The sequence below is a fragment of the Myodes glareolus genome, chromosome 1 (assembly GCF_982192425.1).
Source record: "Myodes glareolus chromosome 1, mMyoGla1.1, whole genome shotgun sequence".
Lineage (NCBI taxonomy): Eukaryota > Metazoa > Chordata > Mammalia > Rodentia > Cricetidae > Myodes > Myodes glareolus.
This window is the reverse complement of record NC_142026.1, coordinates 110,249,358-110,264,142: the sequence shown is the minus strand read 5'-3', so window position 1 is coordinate 110,264,142 and position 14,785 is coordinate 110,249,358. Positions and strand designations below refer to the sequence as shown.

The 14,785-nt window shown below is 41.6% G+C and overlaps 1 long non-coding RNA gene across 1 annotated transcript; it reads left to right on the top strand.

The window, feature by feature from the left end:
* The first annotated feature begins 5,066 nt into the window (after window positions 1–5,066).
* On the top strand, window positions 5,067–13,831 carry LOC146895845 (uncharacterized). The gene is made up of 2 exons (XR_014997118.2): window positions 5,067–5,197; window positions 13,587–13,831. It is a non-coding gene; the product is annotated as an uncharacterized LOC146895845 (long non-coding RNA).
* Window positions 13,832–14,785: the final 954 nt, after the last annotated feature.

Here is a 14,785-nt window from a genome sequence, read left to right as displayed (position 1 = left end):
GTGTTTGGGGATTTTGTTTCTGTGTTTTTAAACAGAAGAATCAGGAAAAAGGAAAAGAAAAAAGAAATGTCAAGGAAAGACCAAGGGTGGGTCAATGTTAATTTATTATCAAGGAAGTAAGGACAGGTGCTCCACTCCCTTTCTCTCTCTCTAGTTTTAGGGTTGTTGAGTCATTACTTTTTCATAAGGAGTATTTAGGTCAGAGTTCTATGCATAGCCAATCAAAAAAAAAAAGGAATTTATTAGAAGGATCACAGGAAGAAATAATAGGTGGACTGGAAAGTCAAGTTCTGAAGCCCAAATGTCAGCCCTGGAGTTTGAGTAGGAGGTGCTCTCTGCAATCCCTGCCCACAGAGGACCAGATGCTGCTGTTTACTTTGTTGCCAGGAAGTAGACCTGACCAGATCAAAAGCCAAACACCAGGCTGCCACCAACAGTAGACAAAGCAGAATCAGGCAGAGCCTTCTGACCAAGCACTAGTTTCTGGGTCAGAGTGCTTGGATGGGTCAAAGAAACAAATGCTGCATTTGCCTTGAACTCCCACAGGTTCTGTATCTTCCGATGCAGCCTGCTATAGAGGAAAAACCTGCATCTGTACTGAACATCCATCTGCAGACCTTTGCTGTTGTTACTGTTGCCCAAACAACACAGTGTACCAACAACTGACATCACAACTCATTTGTAAATACCATGCCATTTGATAGGAAAGACTTGAGCATCAGTAGATTTCATATATGTGGGACCCACCTCTTCTGTAGTAAGGGACTGATGTGTGCTACTGTTGTCAAGGGCAGCGTGAGAATCCAGTTTTCTGAATCGTGTTCTCCCTAAGCACGGCGAGAGTATTCAGAAGCGGTTGTGTGAGGCAACTTAGTGCAGCACTGTTTGCAGTCATAAAAGAGCGAATGAGATGGTAAACTATCAAGGAGAGGTGGGCAGGATGCAAGTAATACAATAAATAAGACCAATTAAATATATAATATACTGCCCTTTGTGAAGGAAAAAAGGAAACTACAAACAAAAGAAACATTAACCGTGTAAAGAAGAAAGGAAGTGGTAGACGTGGGTCTCTTTGTTAGGGTAAGATATGAAGAGTGAGAAGAAAGTCTTTCAATTTGAAAACTATTGCTATATCATTGCCTACTAACTAGTACAATTTAATTAAAATCCTGGTTTCTATAAAGCCAAGCAAAACAAATGAGCCTGGTTATAAGAATAAATTTGGGCAGACGCTATAGTTCTCCTCTCCAAGATGGACACAGGTTAAGATCCTTCCCAGTAAGCCACCACCTTGTGGTGCTACACAGATTATTAGAAATGGATTAATCAAGATGTGAGAGTTAGCCAATAAGAGGCTACAGATAACGGGCCAAGCAATGTTTAAATGAATACAGTTTCTGTGTAATTATTTCAGGTAAAGCTAACCGGGAGCCGGACGGCAGGAACGCGGCCCGCAGCTCCTTCTACAAATTATAAATTGTTAGGGGAAATTGGGGGAAACTTCAAATAACTTTCAAATCAAGTATCTTTAGTATGATTTGTCAACAACATGAATTCTTAGGGGAAAAAACATTTCTATCATACACCTGCCTGTGTGCATGTAAGAGTGCATGTGTGCATGCATGTGTGTGTGTGTGTGTGCATGCCTCATGCATGCATACTCCTGTATGAATTTATGTTGACGGAGCTTTCTGTCCCCGCTGGTCCCACAGCCATTCAGTCCCATAGAAACACACAGAGGTCCACATTAAGTATAAACTAATTGGCCTATTAGTTCAGGCTTCTTATAATTCTTATAACTTATATTAGCCCATAATTCTTGTCTGTGTTAGCCATGTGGCTTGGTACCTTTCATCAGCGAGGCATTCTCATCTTGCTTCCTCTGTGTCTGGGTGATGACTCCAGACTGACTCTTTTCTCTTCCCAGAATTCTCCTGTTCTTGTCACTCCACCTCTACTTTCTGCCTGGTTGCCCTGACTATACTTCCTTCCTGGCTACTGGCCATTAAGTGTTCTACTAAATTAAATTATATTAGAACAATACAACTGACAAATCTTTAAAGGGTATAAGATCATTGTCCCACAGCAAATCCCGAAAGAATGTGGCTAAATAGGAAAGAGGACACCCTTGAATGTCAGTCCTGCCTTCCACTTTGTTTGTGGAGACTGGGTCTCTTGTTGTCCATTGCTGTGACAACCTGACCCACAAGTCTCTGGAAAATTTTCCATCCCTGACTCTCATGTCTGTGTGGAAGCACTGGCATTGCAGATATGTGTTTATTACATCTGTCTTTTATGTAGGTTTTAGGGATACACAGTGAGCTCTTTCACTAATGTGCCATTTCCCTAGTCCTTGATAAAGTCTCTTTAAAATGAGTCTTTATATTTTAGGCAAATAAATATAAGTAAGTGATAAATGTATAAAATTAAGAAATTGAAACTATCAGATGTGATGCTACACACTGTACTCAAGAGGCAGAGTCCTAGTACTCAAGAGGCAGCATCCTAGCACTCAAGAGGCAGAGTCCTAGCACTCAAGAGGCAGAGGAAAGAGGATGTCTGTGAATTCAAGGTCAACTTGATCTGAATAGTGAGCTCCAGGCTACCCAAGGTTGTATAATGAGACATTGTCTCAAAAACAATGTTGTAATGATAAATGTTAATTGGAAGTTATATCAATATGAACTCATATTTTTATGACATATGTATTTTTCTAATTCTGTGCTTCGAATGTCTAAGGTATAATGTCACTACATTAACAATTGCCTCTCTTAGAATTTGGATTTTAGCTTTTTGTAGTATTCTTTGTGAAAAACATCTAGAGCTTGTGCACCAAAGGGAAACTTCAAAAATGGATAGAATTCTATACAAGGGTTTAGGAAGGCGCCGGTTTAAGGAGTACCCAATTGGAGACAATTTAAACAAATACTCATATTCTGTATCTGTAGTTTCTTGAAACCCACTGAATTTACTTTGTATGGGTTTGTGAAAGTTTGTGTGTATGCATGTACATGTGTGTATGCATGTACATGTGTGTATGCATGTACATGTGTGTATGCATGTACATGTGTGTATGCAGGCAAGTGGAAGCCCTGGGAGCCATCTGATTTGTCTTTCACTGGTTTGGGGCTAATGTATCATGTATTAGATTAGGCTGTCTGACCGACCAGTTCTCCTCTCTCCAGAGCTATAATTGGCCATTTCATATTTCCACACAGGAGTGTGGAGAATAGAATTCAGTGACTTGTGCTTGTGTAGGCCTATTTCCCTAGCTTCTGAAATGTATAGAATGTGTGCTAAGATCTCATGAGTTCATAATTATAGTAATGAGAAAGACTGTTGTAGCCTCAAACATTTAAGCAGAACACAGACTTTCTGTCTCATTTATAAAAATAAGTTGAACAATACTGGAATGAAACAGTTGGACTCAAAATCTGAGTGGTGATATTTTCTTCACTGTGCCAGGCAGGCCATAGAGTTTCAACGAACAGAAGCAATGTATAGTCTCAAAACAAATCACCCTTTGAACAAGCCAAGTATACAGGATCTGGAAGACACTGAGAATTTTTTAAATGGACTGATTATTATCAGTATTAAAATTAGAAGAAAATATTGCTTCACCTATGAATAGGAAAAACACTTTCATTTTAAAAAGAAATAACCAAAATATTAATAGTGAGATGAATTAATGGTTAGAAGTTCCTTTAAAACTATGTAAGTTTTAGAAAACTAGTAGGCAGTTAGAAGAAAGTATTTTCTCAGTGAGTTATTTTTGTAACAGAACATTGTCATCTTTGCACGGTATTAGAAGCTTTCTTACTGATGAGAAATTGAGACAGGAACTGGTCAGGTAGGGCAGAGATCCCAGAGCAAGAGTTCCAACTGAGAATATCCTTGGAGGAAGCCAGGAATGCCCCTGCATAGTTTTGGTTCCAGTTTCTCTGCCATGTCTTATATGAACCCCTCTGCCTGGAGGCTGTGCGAGACAGACGTGACTGAAATTGAGCAAGGCACCCGGACACCTCATGGTTGGGCCAACTGGACCGACTAGTTCATATCCTTTCCCAGGCCTCTGCCCAGTTTCTCCCGTAAGTCCTTTAGGAAGCCCCCGAGACCAGCTGCTCCGTGGTATCAGATTTCCCAAGCCCCTGTGCTGGGGCTGGGGGGGGGGTGGATACTCACTGTCTGCTCTGTCTCCCTCTGTGCTGGGGACTGGGGAGGCTACTCACTGTCTGCTCTCTCTCTGGAGAGAGCATACATTTTTTTTTTTTTCAAATTCAGGAGTTAAGAATCCACAAGTTTGGGGTGGTTTTTGACACTTTCGAGTTTTCTGGGACACTAGTACCCCAACCAAACTCACCAAGAGCCAAGAAAGTCTATCATTCTCAAAGACAGCCCAGAATTCCCACATCCGTATCTATGGGGACTTTTGATCGCTCGCCCTAACGCTGACTCTGAGTTGGTTGTGCTAATCCTCCCAACAGCGTGGAAACACTGTGCCATTAATGCAAAGTGATATATTTGTTTAACTAAGAGCTGTTAGGGTGTCATTGTACCATCCCAGTGAATCACTCCAAGAACTCAGAGATTAATAAAGGAAAATCTCTTTACCAATAGTGCACCACTAACTCAGGCTAATGCACGGAAAGGAACCCAAGGACAGAAATCTCTGTCAATAATTGTGGGCTTGCAACCCCAAGTCATACTGTGAGCAATCAAACACATTTTAGGGAGATAGTAATTCCCCAGCTTGGTTGTTTAGACAAATGGGGAGATTTACGATGTAAAAATACTGTCATAGTTATCTCTGAGGCAGACCAGGGCTGTTTTTCCCAGGGCAGCTAATAGGCAGGTTCACCCTGCCCATCTGGAAGAACTATGTTTTCCCTGATAAGAGGCTGTGGGTTTAATCAGTGGCCATCAGGCAGTGTTGACATCTCTAAACCAACAGAGACAATGCTCCTTTAGCTAAATTTTATTTTTGTGTAACTTCATATTTTCAAGTGTGTTTATTGGTGAACGTTTCATAACATTGCTTCATGACTCTGTCTCCCCCTTCAGTGTGACACCTCGAGACCGGGAACAGAAGAGATGCCTCTCATGGTTCTGCAGGCTAGAGTTCAAGAGCAAATGTTGGCAGAGTGGCTTCTTTTGGCAGGTGGTACAGACGATTCGATGCCTCTCACCAGCTTCTGGGGTATGTTGGAGACTTTGGGGTGCCTTAGTTTATAGAAGGATTGATCACACCAGTCCTGCCTTCATCTTCACAGATGTCCCTATATTAGTCTGGGCTCTCTAGAGAAATAACTGAGGGAGGCGGGAGGGGAGAGGAAGGGGGAGTGAAGAAGGGAAAGAGAGAGAGAGAGAGAGAGGGGAGAGAGAGAGAGAGAGAGAGAGAGATATTTAGTAGAGTAGCTTACAGGCTATGGTTCAGCTAGTCTAACATTCGCTGCCTCCCAATGGAAAGTTCAAGAATCCAGGAGTTATTTAGTCCATGTGACTGCATGTCTCAGTTGGTCTTCAACATATGTCAAAATTCCAAAGACGTAGGCTCTAATACCAGTGAAGAAATGAACTTGCCAGTGAAAGGAAAAGCAAGTAGGCAAGTAGCAAAAAGTTTTCTTCTTCCATGTCCCTTATAGAGGCTGCCAGCAGAAGGTGTGGCCCAGATTTGAGGTGGATCTTCTACCCGCAAATGATCCAATCAAGAAAAATCCCTCACAAGTCTGCCCAGTCACTTGGGCGTTCGCTAGTTCCAGATGTAGTCAAGCTGACAACTGAGAAGAGTGATCGCATATCCCAGTGGGGCAGGTAGAACAGGAACCCGGACCTTAGAGGGCTCCCAGACCTTAGCACAACTGACTTCACAACGGAAGTTATCATTCAGGCTGCAAAACTCAGCAAGTAGACAGCACCACCTGCCAAAACTTAAACAAAAATCTAATCCATCAAAGTCCATAGTTCCGGGAAAGTCTCTGAATGTACTAACTTTGTTTTTGGCCTCTGTAGTTCCACTTTTGACTAACTGTTTTTGTTAACTGAAGTACGTCAACCCAGGACATAGTTTTTATGCTTTTATGCTTAAAAGTTTATCCTGTGAAAGACTCAGGGTTACACTGGGCTCCGAAACACCCTATGTAGTTGCTGGCCAACTAATAAATGCTTACTGTTGGCTTAAGCCCATGCCCAAGCAGTCTTCTCTGGTGAATACCCCACAACATGGGGTCTCTTATAAATGCAAGCTGACCTTGAAGGATGACCTTGAACGATTGATCTTTCTACCTCACCCCAGGTGCTGGCTGGGATTACAGGTTTGCTTGGCCACACCCAGGTCAGAGTTCCCCTATTTATAAACTGTGTTGGATGGAAACCCATCTAAATGACCGCGTTTTAACTTAACTATTTCCATAAAGACCCTGTCTCCAAATTAGGCTATGATGGCCATTGCCTGCAATTGTATGAAGTTTGTCATTCTTGACAAAGAGTTTGAAGTAGCTTGGGTGAGATAGTATAACCTCGTCTCAAACAAACAAACAAACGAACAAACAAACAAAACAAATGGAGAATCATATTCCATTAGGGTTAAGACTTTAATGTATTCAACCCATGTGTAGTAGGGGAAAGACTTCTGGAGAAGCCCCAGGGTTCTTGATCCTCATAGTCCTCGGTCACTACCCAGAGGAGAGTGCTGCACACGAGCTCACCCTGACTGTGACCATAGCCACGTCACCCCTCCTGTTACTTCTCACATTTCCTGAAACTGGTACACTGGTTGGGCACTATGCTCTAGGAGGCAGGAGGCACTAACAATGTAATAAAACTGGTGCGGCCCTCACCCAGTGACTGCACACAGGAGAGCCAATTGCCATTGACTTCTTGCCTCTCGCTGAAGCAACACATTTTCATTTTGCCCCAAAATTTCAAGAATCCACCAAAACTAATTACATTTTACTATAAAATATATTCTCCCCCTTTCTCTTGAGAGTGAGTTAGATACTCTTAAGAAATGTCTTGATGCATCCCTCTGGACTCGGCTCCACAACTCTGCATTTTGATTAGTTGTGTTTTTATGTTATTGTCTCTGCCTGTTGAAAAAGAGGCTTTCCTTGAAGGGTGAAGTAAGGCATATGGGAGGGGTTGGACAGCAGAAAGGGAAGGGAAAACTTATGTAATTATAATATCAAAAAAGAAGTAATTTTAAAAAGAGAGCAATGTCTTGATTCTGAAAAGTGACTTTTGCTGTTTCCATGGAAGCTGACTCGGTAAACTTTGCTCTTCCTCACTTTGATATTTTTGTTATGACAATGTTGAAAACAACAAAAAAAGACAAAACAGTATTATCTAATAATTCTGTTCATTTAGTAACTGGATATGGAAACATAGTGTGTAACTTTTCAAACTTTGTTATTAAAACCTATTGCACAAGAGGGCGCTAGTTTAACATAAAAGACCAATGTACGAATTACGATTAGCCCAAAATACATTTTAGTCATTGTTTCGCAGCTGAGAATTGAAAGTATTTGCTTGCTGCAGAATCTTTCAGACATTCCTCATATAACCTCTTCACATCTGCAAACCCCAGCGTCTTTGAATAAATCCCCACCCATACACGGTTTGGAAATGTATCTGCAGGGATGCTCTCTTCAAAGGTTGCTTCTCTCCAGTTTCTGGGGATGTGCTGGTGACTTTGGGTACCTTAGTTTAGAGAAGCATCTATCGTACCAGTCCTGCCTTCATCCTCACAGATGCTCCTGGTGTCAGTCAGGGTTCTCTAGAGAAACAACTGATTGTGTGTGTGTGTGTGTGTGTGTGTGTGTGTGTGTGAGAGAGAGAGAGAGAGAGAGAGAGAGAGAGAGAGAGAGAGAGAGCACTGAGCGCTATAGTTCATTGAAACCCATTGAATTGGTGTTGTATGCGATTTTTCATGTTTATATGGATGCCTGTACATGTGTGTATGCATGCAAGTGGAGGCCAGAGGTCGTTACACAGACACACACACGTGTGCACACAGACACACACACACAGAGTAACCCATATATAAATGCCTGGCAAACACACTCCTGTGACTTCATCTGAAATAGCATTAAGGTCTCAGGTTATTAAGCTTCTTATTACCCATGTAATATATGCTATTAAGCAATTAGAGGCAGTTGTCAAAATAAATTAAGTAAACCTGACTGGTGCTGAAGCATGTCCTTAAAAAGGTTATTCATGTCCATGGTGGCTCAGTTTAAATCTGGACGGGAATAGTGGGTAGTACACACTGCCTCTTGGAAGTCTCATCCTCACACCTCATCCTGCCGAGATATTTATAGGTACTTTGAGGGAAAAGAAATCAGCAAAAGATTTAGGAATAGGAACAAATGTATGGAAACATTCATGGCATCATTTCAAATTTGCCTAGTTTAAGCACTCAAAATATAAAGATTTGCATTTAAGAGAAAAAATTCATAAACTGCAGATAAAGCCTAAGAGGAAAACATGGTCACAGTGGTAAATCCCACTACTGTTGTCAGTCTTTCATGGGTAATGAATGTACAAATTTTCAAAGATAAATAACAGAATTTATTTTTTGTTTTCTTTAAAATTAGATGTGTGTGTGTGTGGGTGCTTGTGAGGTGTAAGCAGTGTGTATGGTATGTGTGTGTGTGTGTGTGTGTGGTGTGGTGGTGTGTGGTCTCTGTGTATACAGTGTGACGTGACGTGTGTGTGGTATAAGCGGTGTGTGGTGTGTGTGTGTGTGTGTGTGTGGTGTGATGGTGTGTCTTCTCTCTGTGTATGTGTGATGTGGTGTAACATGTGTGTGTGGTGTATGTGTGTGTATGGTGTGGTGGTGTGTGGTCTGTGTGTGTGTATTGTGTGGCATGACATGTGTGTGTTCTCTGTGTGTGTATGGTGTAATGGTGTGAGTTCTCTCTTTGTGTGTATGGTGTGGCATGATGTGTGTGTGGTGTAAGCAGTGTGTGTAGTATGTGTGTGTATATATGATGTGGTGATGCATGTTCTGTGTGCGTGGATAGTGTGGCATGACATGTGTGTATGGTGTAAGCGGTGTGTGTGGTGTCTCTGTGTGTGTGGTGGTGTGTGTTCTGTGTGTGTGTGTGTATGTGGCATGACATGTGTGTGTCACACCACAGCACACAGCTTTCTCCTTCCACCATGTGGTTCCCCGGGATTGAAGTCAGGTAGTTGGGCTTAGCACCTAGTGCTTCTCACAGAGGATCCATCTTATCATCCCAATAACCAGGATTTTTACTAATGCCCCTCCTTCCTCACATTGTGTGGATTATGGATGAGGTGGAGTTGGATCTAAATTCCCAACTTTGAGATCCAATTTTCTCACTTTCACAGCAGGGTCAGTATTCCTAATTGGTGAGACAGTGCTTGTACTTTACACAGATCAAATGTTTAAAAGTATTAAATATTGTCTGCTTTTTACTCTTTCTTCCTTTTTAAGCTTCTCTTCATCTCTGCACTTTCTCTTTAATTGGTTTTCTAGTTCTGCTTAATATTTAGCTGATTTTACTCTGTCAACTCCTCTGGGCATCTCCCTTGACCCCCACTTATTTTTACCAACCCTTGTGAGCGTCACTATGACAGCAACCTGTGGAGCATGAAACATGGTGCCTGACGCAGAGTAGGTTCACTGGCCGTGCAAAGGGGTGTCTTTCAAATACATATTCATTTCCTGTTCATGTTCATTTCAGTTCCACAGAAGGTACATTGTTATATTGCTATCTGTTGTACAACCCAGCTGTGGGTGCCATGTTTTACTATAGTCTGTTGTACAGCCCTGCTGAGGGTGAGATGTTATACTGTAATCTATTGTTTTAGGCAGAGTAGTCTTGTTGCATGTATGTGCCTGCGTGTAGGTATTTTGCTATATTATGTCTGTGCACCACTTGCATGCCTGGTGTCTTTGGAGGCCAGAAGAGAGCACTGGATCCCTTGGAACTGAAGGTACAGATAGTTGTGAGCCCCCAAGAGGGTGCTGGGAATTGAACTTCGTTCTTCAGGAAGAGCAGTCAGTGCTTATTAATTACTGAGCCATCTCCCCAGAACCCTGAAGTAACTTTTAATAAGTCATCCAGATAATCTCTACCTTTTTCCTGTTTGCTTAATTTTGATATGCTCATCAGAAGTTCCCTATACTTAGCTGACAATACTGATCAGGAAGGAGGACCACACGGCGATCTAATAGAGTGACCCCGTATTTGAGGTCTATTTGAAACTAGCTGTTATGACTATTTTCAAACTATGAACTTTACTATTGCAAAACTATTGCATGTCCATTTTGAAACTATATATCTTGAATACTTCTTCAAATGATCAAATTCAATAATATGCTATTATTTCCCTAAATTGGATTCTATAATGTACTTTTTGCCAATTAAAAGCAGAATTTTGAACAGTAAGGGACCATTTCACAGTCCTTATCTTTATCCAGTTCCTTTCCCAGAGAGCTTTGGCTCCTGAAATAGAGTTGATAGACCAGTGTCTGATACTTTGGACTTTAAAATCTGCAGAGAATTCTTTTTCTTCTACGAGGTACCAAAAACAGAAGTATCATCAAATAAATAATTACATTTGTTTCCTCACTGGGCTGATGAGCAAGTCCCCAGTCCCTACTAACTCTCCCTTGGGACACCATGATATTCTCTGGGATCCAGGCCAGGTCTTGTGCTTGCCAGGCAAACGGGAGACTGCTAAGCTTCTTCCTTAGTTCCTTCTGTGATATTTCACAGAGCGCTGGGAAGTCATTTCTGATGAGAGATTGCTGACACAACCAAGAGGAACATTACAGTAGAGAGGAGCCCCTATCGATGCATTAAATAATTTCCCACATCTTTGCTGTCCAGAACAGGCTTTCTGTGGTGTGATTTCCATTACAAAATAACAGATTGGAGGTAATATTGGGTTTGCAGAACACTGCGGGCTTGAGAATTATTGCAATAGCAAAAAAAAAAAAAAATAACTCTACTTCAGAAACCCTTTCCTGACCCTTTTGTTTTCCCTTTTAATCAAAATAAATAATATAGAACCTTTATTGCACCCCCAAGCATTGCGCGAGGTTCTTATATATGCTGCATATTTAGTGCGCACTTGAACCCTGCAGCAATCCAAAATCAAAACAGAACAAACAGTTCTGATCCCATCAGAGACGGCAATTATTAGTCCAATCAGTTCAATCACGCAGGACTGTGACTGGATGTTCCACTGAGCACTCATTTTTGATTTAAAGCTATCCCCACCCATTTCCAGGCTATGGGTGAATGACATGGATAATTTATATACTTCTGCCTTGGTCAGGTTCCCAGACAAAGTAAAAGCACAAGTTAATGATTTAAGGACAGTGAACTAAAGGGATGTTTCACAGAAGTGTGGACTGGGAGTCAAGAATCAATACAAAATAGAACAGCAGTCAAAACTGGTAACTATGTCTGGGAGGAGAGAGCTGTCACCTGCTCAGGACAAGCAGCGTGATAATGCTTAACAGAGTTCCCTCAGGCGTCTATGAGGGAGGGTTGTAGGATGGGAGGTTACATCTATGGTAAGGATGAAGGCCATCTTCTGTGGTCTGGCAAGACAATGGATGGGCTGTGTGGAGGTAATATTTACAGGCATCTTGCTATATTTAGAATCAACTATGATACTCACCTCAGGGCACGTCTCAGATGGGCATTGTGGAGAGGTTTTACTGAGGAGGGAAGGCCCTCCCTCAGTGTGGGTGATGTTGTACTATAAGCTGGTACCCAACACTGACTAAAAAGGGAAGTGTTAAGCACCCATCCCTCTCTGCTATCTGACTGTGTATGCAACGTGACCATTCCATCTTCCATCCCTGATACCTTACCATGATGGACTACTTCTCCTCAATTTGTGGATAACAAAAAATGATTACTTACTGTGAGGTATGCTTTTTTTATTGATTTTTATTGAGCTCTACATTTTTCTCTGCTCCCTTCCCTGCATCTCCCCTCCCCTTCAACCCTCTTCCTTACTCAGTTTACTCCTAGTTTACTCAGGAGATCTTGTCTTTTTTATTTCTCTTGTGCGGTATGTTTGTCCATGCATTGAGAAAAGTATGTAAGGGCTGAAGAGATGGCTCAGAGGTTAAGAGTACTGACGGCTCTTCCAGAGTCCTGAGTTCAATTCCCGGCAACCACATGGTGGCTCACAGCCATCTGTAATGAGATCTGGTGCCCTCTTCTGGCCTGCAAGCATACAGACAGACAGAACACTGTATACATAAGAAGTAAATAAATCTTGAAAAAAAAAAGAGAAAAGTTTGTAAGACATCCGGCAAATGAATATTCTAATACAAAAATAGGAACACACACACACACTAAAAGTTATTTGGCTGAAATATCATTGGGTCATGGTTGAGAATCCTGTGTAGGCTGTAGAGCTATGTGTTGGAGTGACCACCAACTTTAATCACCATGGAAGACAAGGCTGCTGTTGTACAGTCTGTTCGCTGCCCCTCCCAGCATCATCACAGATTAGAATACTTGGTCTTCCCTCTAGCCAAGCACTGGACGTCCCAATGACCAAGTCAGCTATTCTCCAGTGATCAGGATTCTAGCCGTTCACTTTGAAATCCTAAAGACCTCTGCTTTTTTTTTTTTTAAATCTTTAACTGAGTTTTCTTCTTTATCTGCAAGACTCTGAGTGAGATTTGTTTCATTCCATTAGCTGTCAGGTCAGATTTGGGGTTGTTTGATTAGGATTTTAACACAAGAAGTGTGTCACAGTCATGGAAAGTTGAGAATTGAGTATTTTAATGACCTTTCTGTGCTAGGGAATCTCTAAGGGAATATTAATGGTCCCTTTTAGAGTTATGTTGATTCTTTCCATTGCCTTCACGTCCAGAAAGCATCTTGATTTAATTCCAAACTGAGAGTTGTTTTTGCATCCACCACAGCAGCGGCGGCACTGGCTGCTAATGGGCTCATTAAGCAAAGCCCATTGCCTCACTGCCACCTGGAGCCATTAGCATGCATCGTGACATGTGCAGGGATCTGGGAACCTGAACTGAAACATAGCAATGACCCCTGGTTCCCATGCAGAGGCTGGTACAGACATTCAATTCTATGGAATGAGAGGAACCAGGTTTTACTCATGCCAAGATACAAGCAAATAATCCAAGACATCCCACAAAGGATTCAAAATGTCTTTGTTTGATATTCACCTGCAGACATTTTTCTAGAAATGGTCTGTATCTTGAAATTGAATAAAAGTGGACTTTCAAGTCAATGAAGATGAATACAAGTAAAGTCCAGAATTTCCTGTTTTGCCTCTTCACTAGGAACCTGCCAAGTGGCTCAGTGTTTTTTAACTCTGAGTGCCTTGCTGTCAAGATGGGTCGGGTGGCGATGCATTCCTCAGTGTGGTATTACAGGGATTAATGTGTACAAACAGGCAGACAGTCATGCCTAATGCGTAGCAATTTATCAGTTTATCACTTCTATCCAGCTCTCACCTTCAATAGTCCTAGAAAAATCAGAAAGACAGTTATCAGTGCTAACTAGAAGATATAATTAAGTAATGCAGATTTTTTTTTTGTTTTCTTAAAACTTTCCTAGAGACTGGAGAGATGGCCAAAGTTAAGAAAACACATTGCTTTTTGCAGAAGACTGCAGCCCGGTTCCCAGCATCTTCTTTGCATGATTGACAAGCACTCTGGTTCCAGGGTATCTGATGCCTTCTCGACTCATGTGCACAAACCCAACACAGACATACACCCATCCACATAATTAAAATACAAAATAAAACTCACACTCTCCTGGAGCACAATTCATTAAATACATAAAGTTGCTTCCTTATCAAATTTGTTTTTGAATTTTTGAAATTCATTTTGAAAGACAATCTGCTGGTTAGAATTAATGCATTTGTGGTAGTTTGAAAGAGAATCGCCCTCGAAGGAGGTGTGACCTTGTTGGAGGAAGTGTGTCACTATGGGGGTGAGATTTAAGAGCTCCTGTGTTCAAGCTCCTCCCAGTAGTCACAATCTATTTTCTATTGCTTCTGTATCAAGATGCAGACAGCGCCATGTCTGCCTACATGCCATCATGCTCCCACTGTGATGATAATGGGCTAAAACTCTGAAAATGTTAGCCACCTCAATTAAATGTTTTTCCTTTATAAGAGTTGTCGTGGTCATGGTGTCTCTTCACAGTGATAAGACCCTAACTCCCTAATTGGGCCAGCTTGTCATTTGGAACATTACAAGCACTTCACTGCTGTGACAGGCTGAGATTCTCTGAATGAGATCTAAAACAAACCAAAAATGTAAAGAGATGTCGATAATTAGTTGTGTCAGCATTACAGAGATTGACTGTAATGCTATGAGACATGATCTCTCATTTAAAGTTTGCAGATTCACAGTCCTTGCATGGGAACACAGGCTTATGTGTTGTCAATGTCCTGGGACTACAAGCCATTTATGGTTTACCTTTGTGTTTTGGGCATGTCATTTTTCACTTAACAGGTGATGGGTTATTTATTATTCATTAAGGGGCCAAGAAATGCTTTAAATGTGAAATAATCTTCCTCTAAGACCTAGGAACACTATATAAAAGGGGACACAAAAAACGTACGAACCAGAACATGGGCAGGGAAGCTGTTAAATATTAGGACATGAAATGCAATTGTACACACAGATTCACAGAAGCCGTGGTTACCTGCAGGAGACCTGTCCAAGACTGAGACAGCAGCATTCCACAATGGGACAGGAAGGAGACTAGGAGGCCATACGCCTCCCAGAAGAGCTATTGCCAGTTAA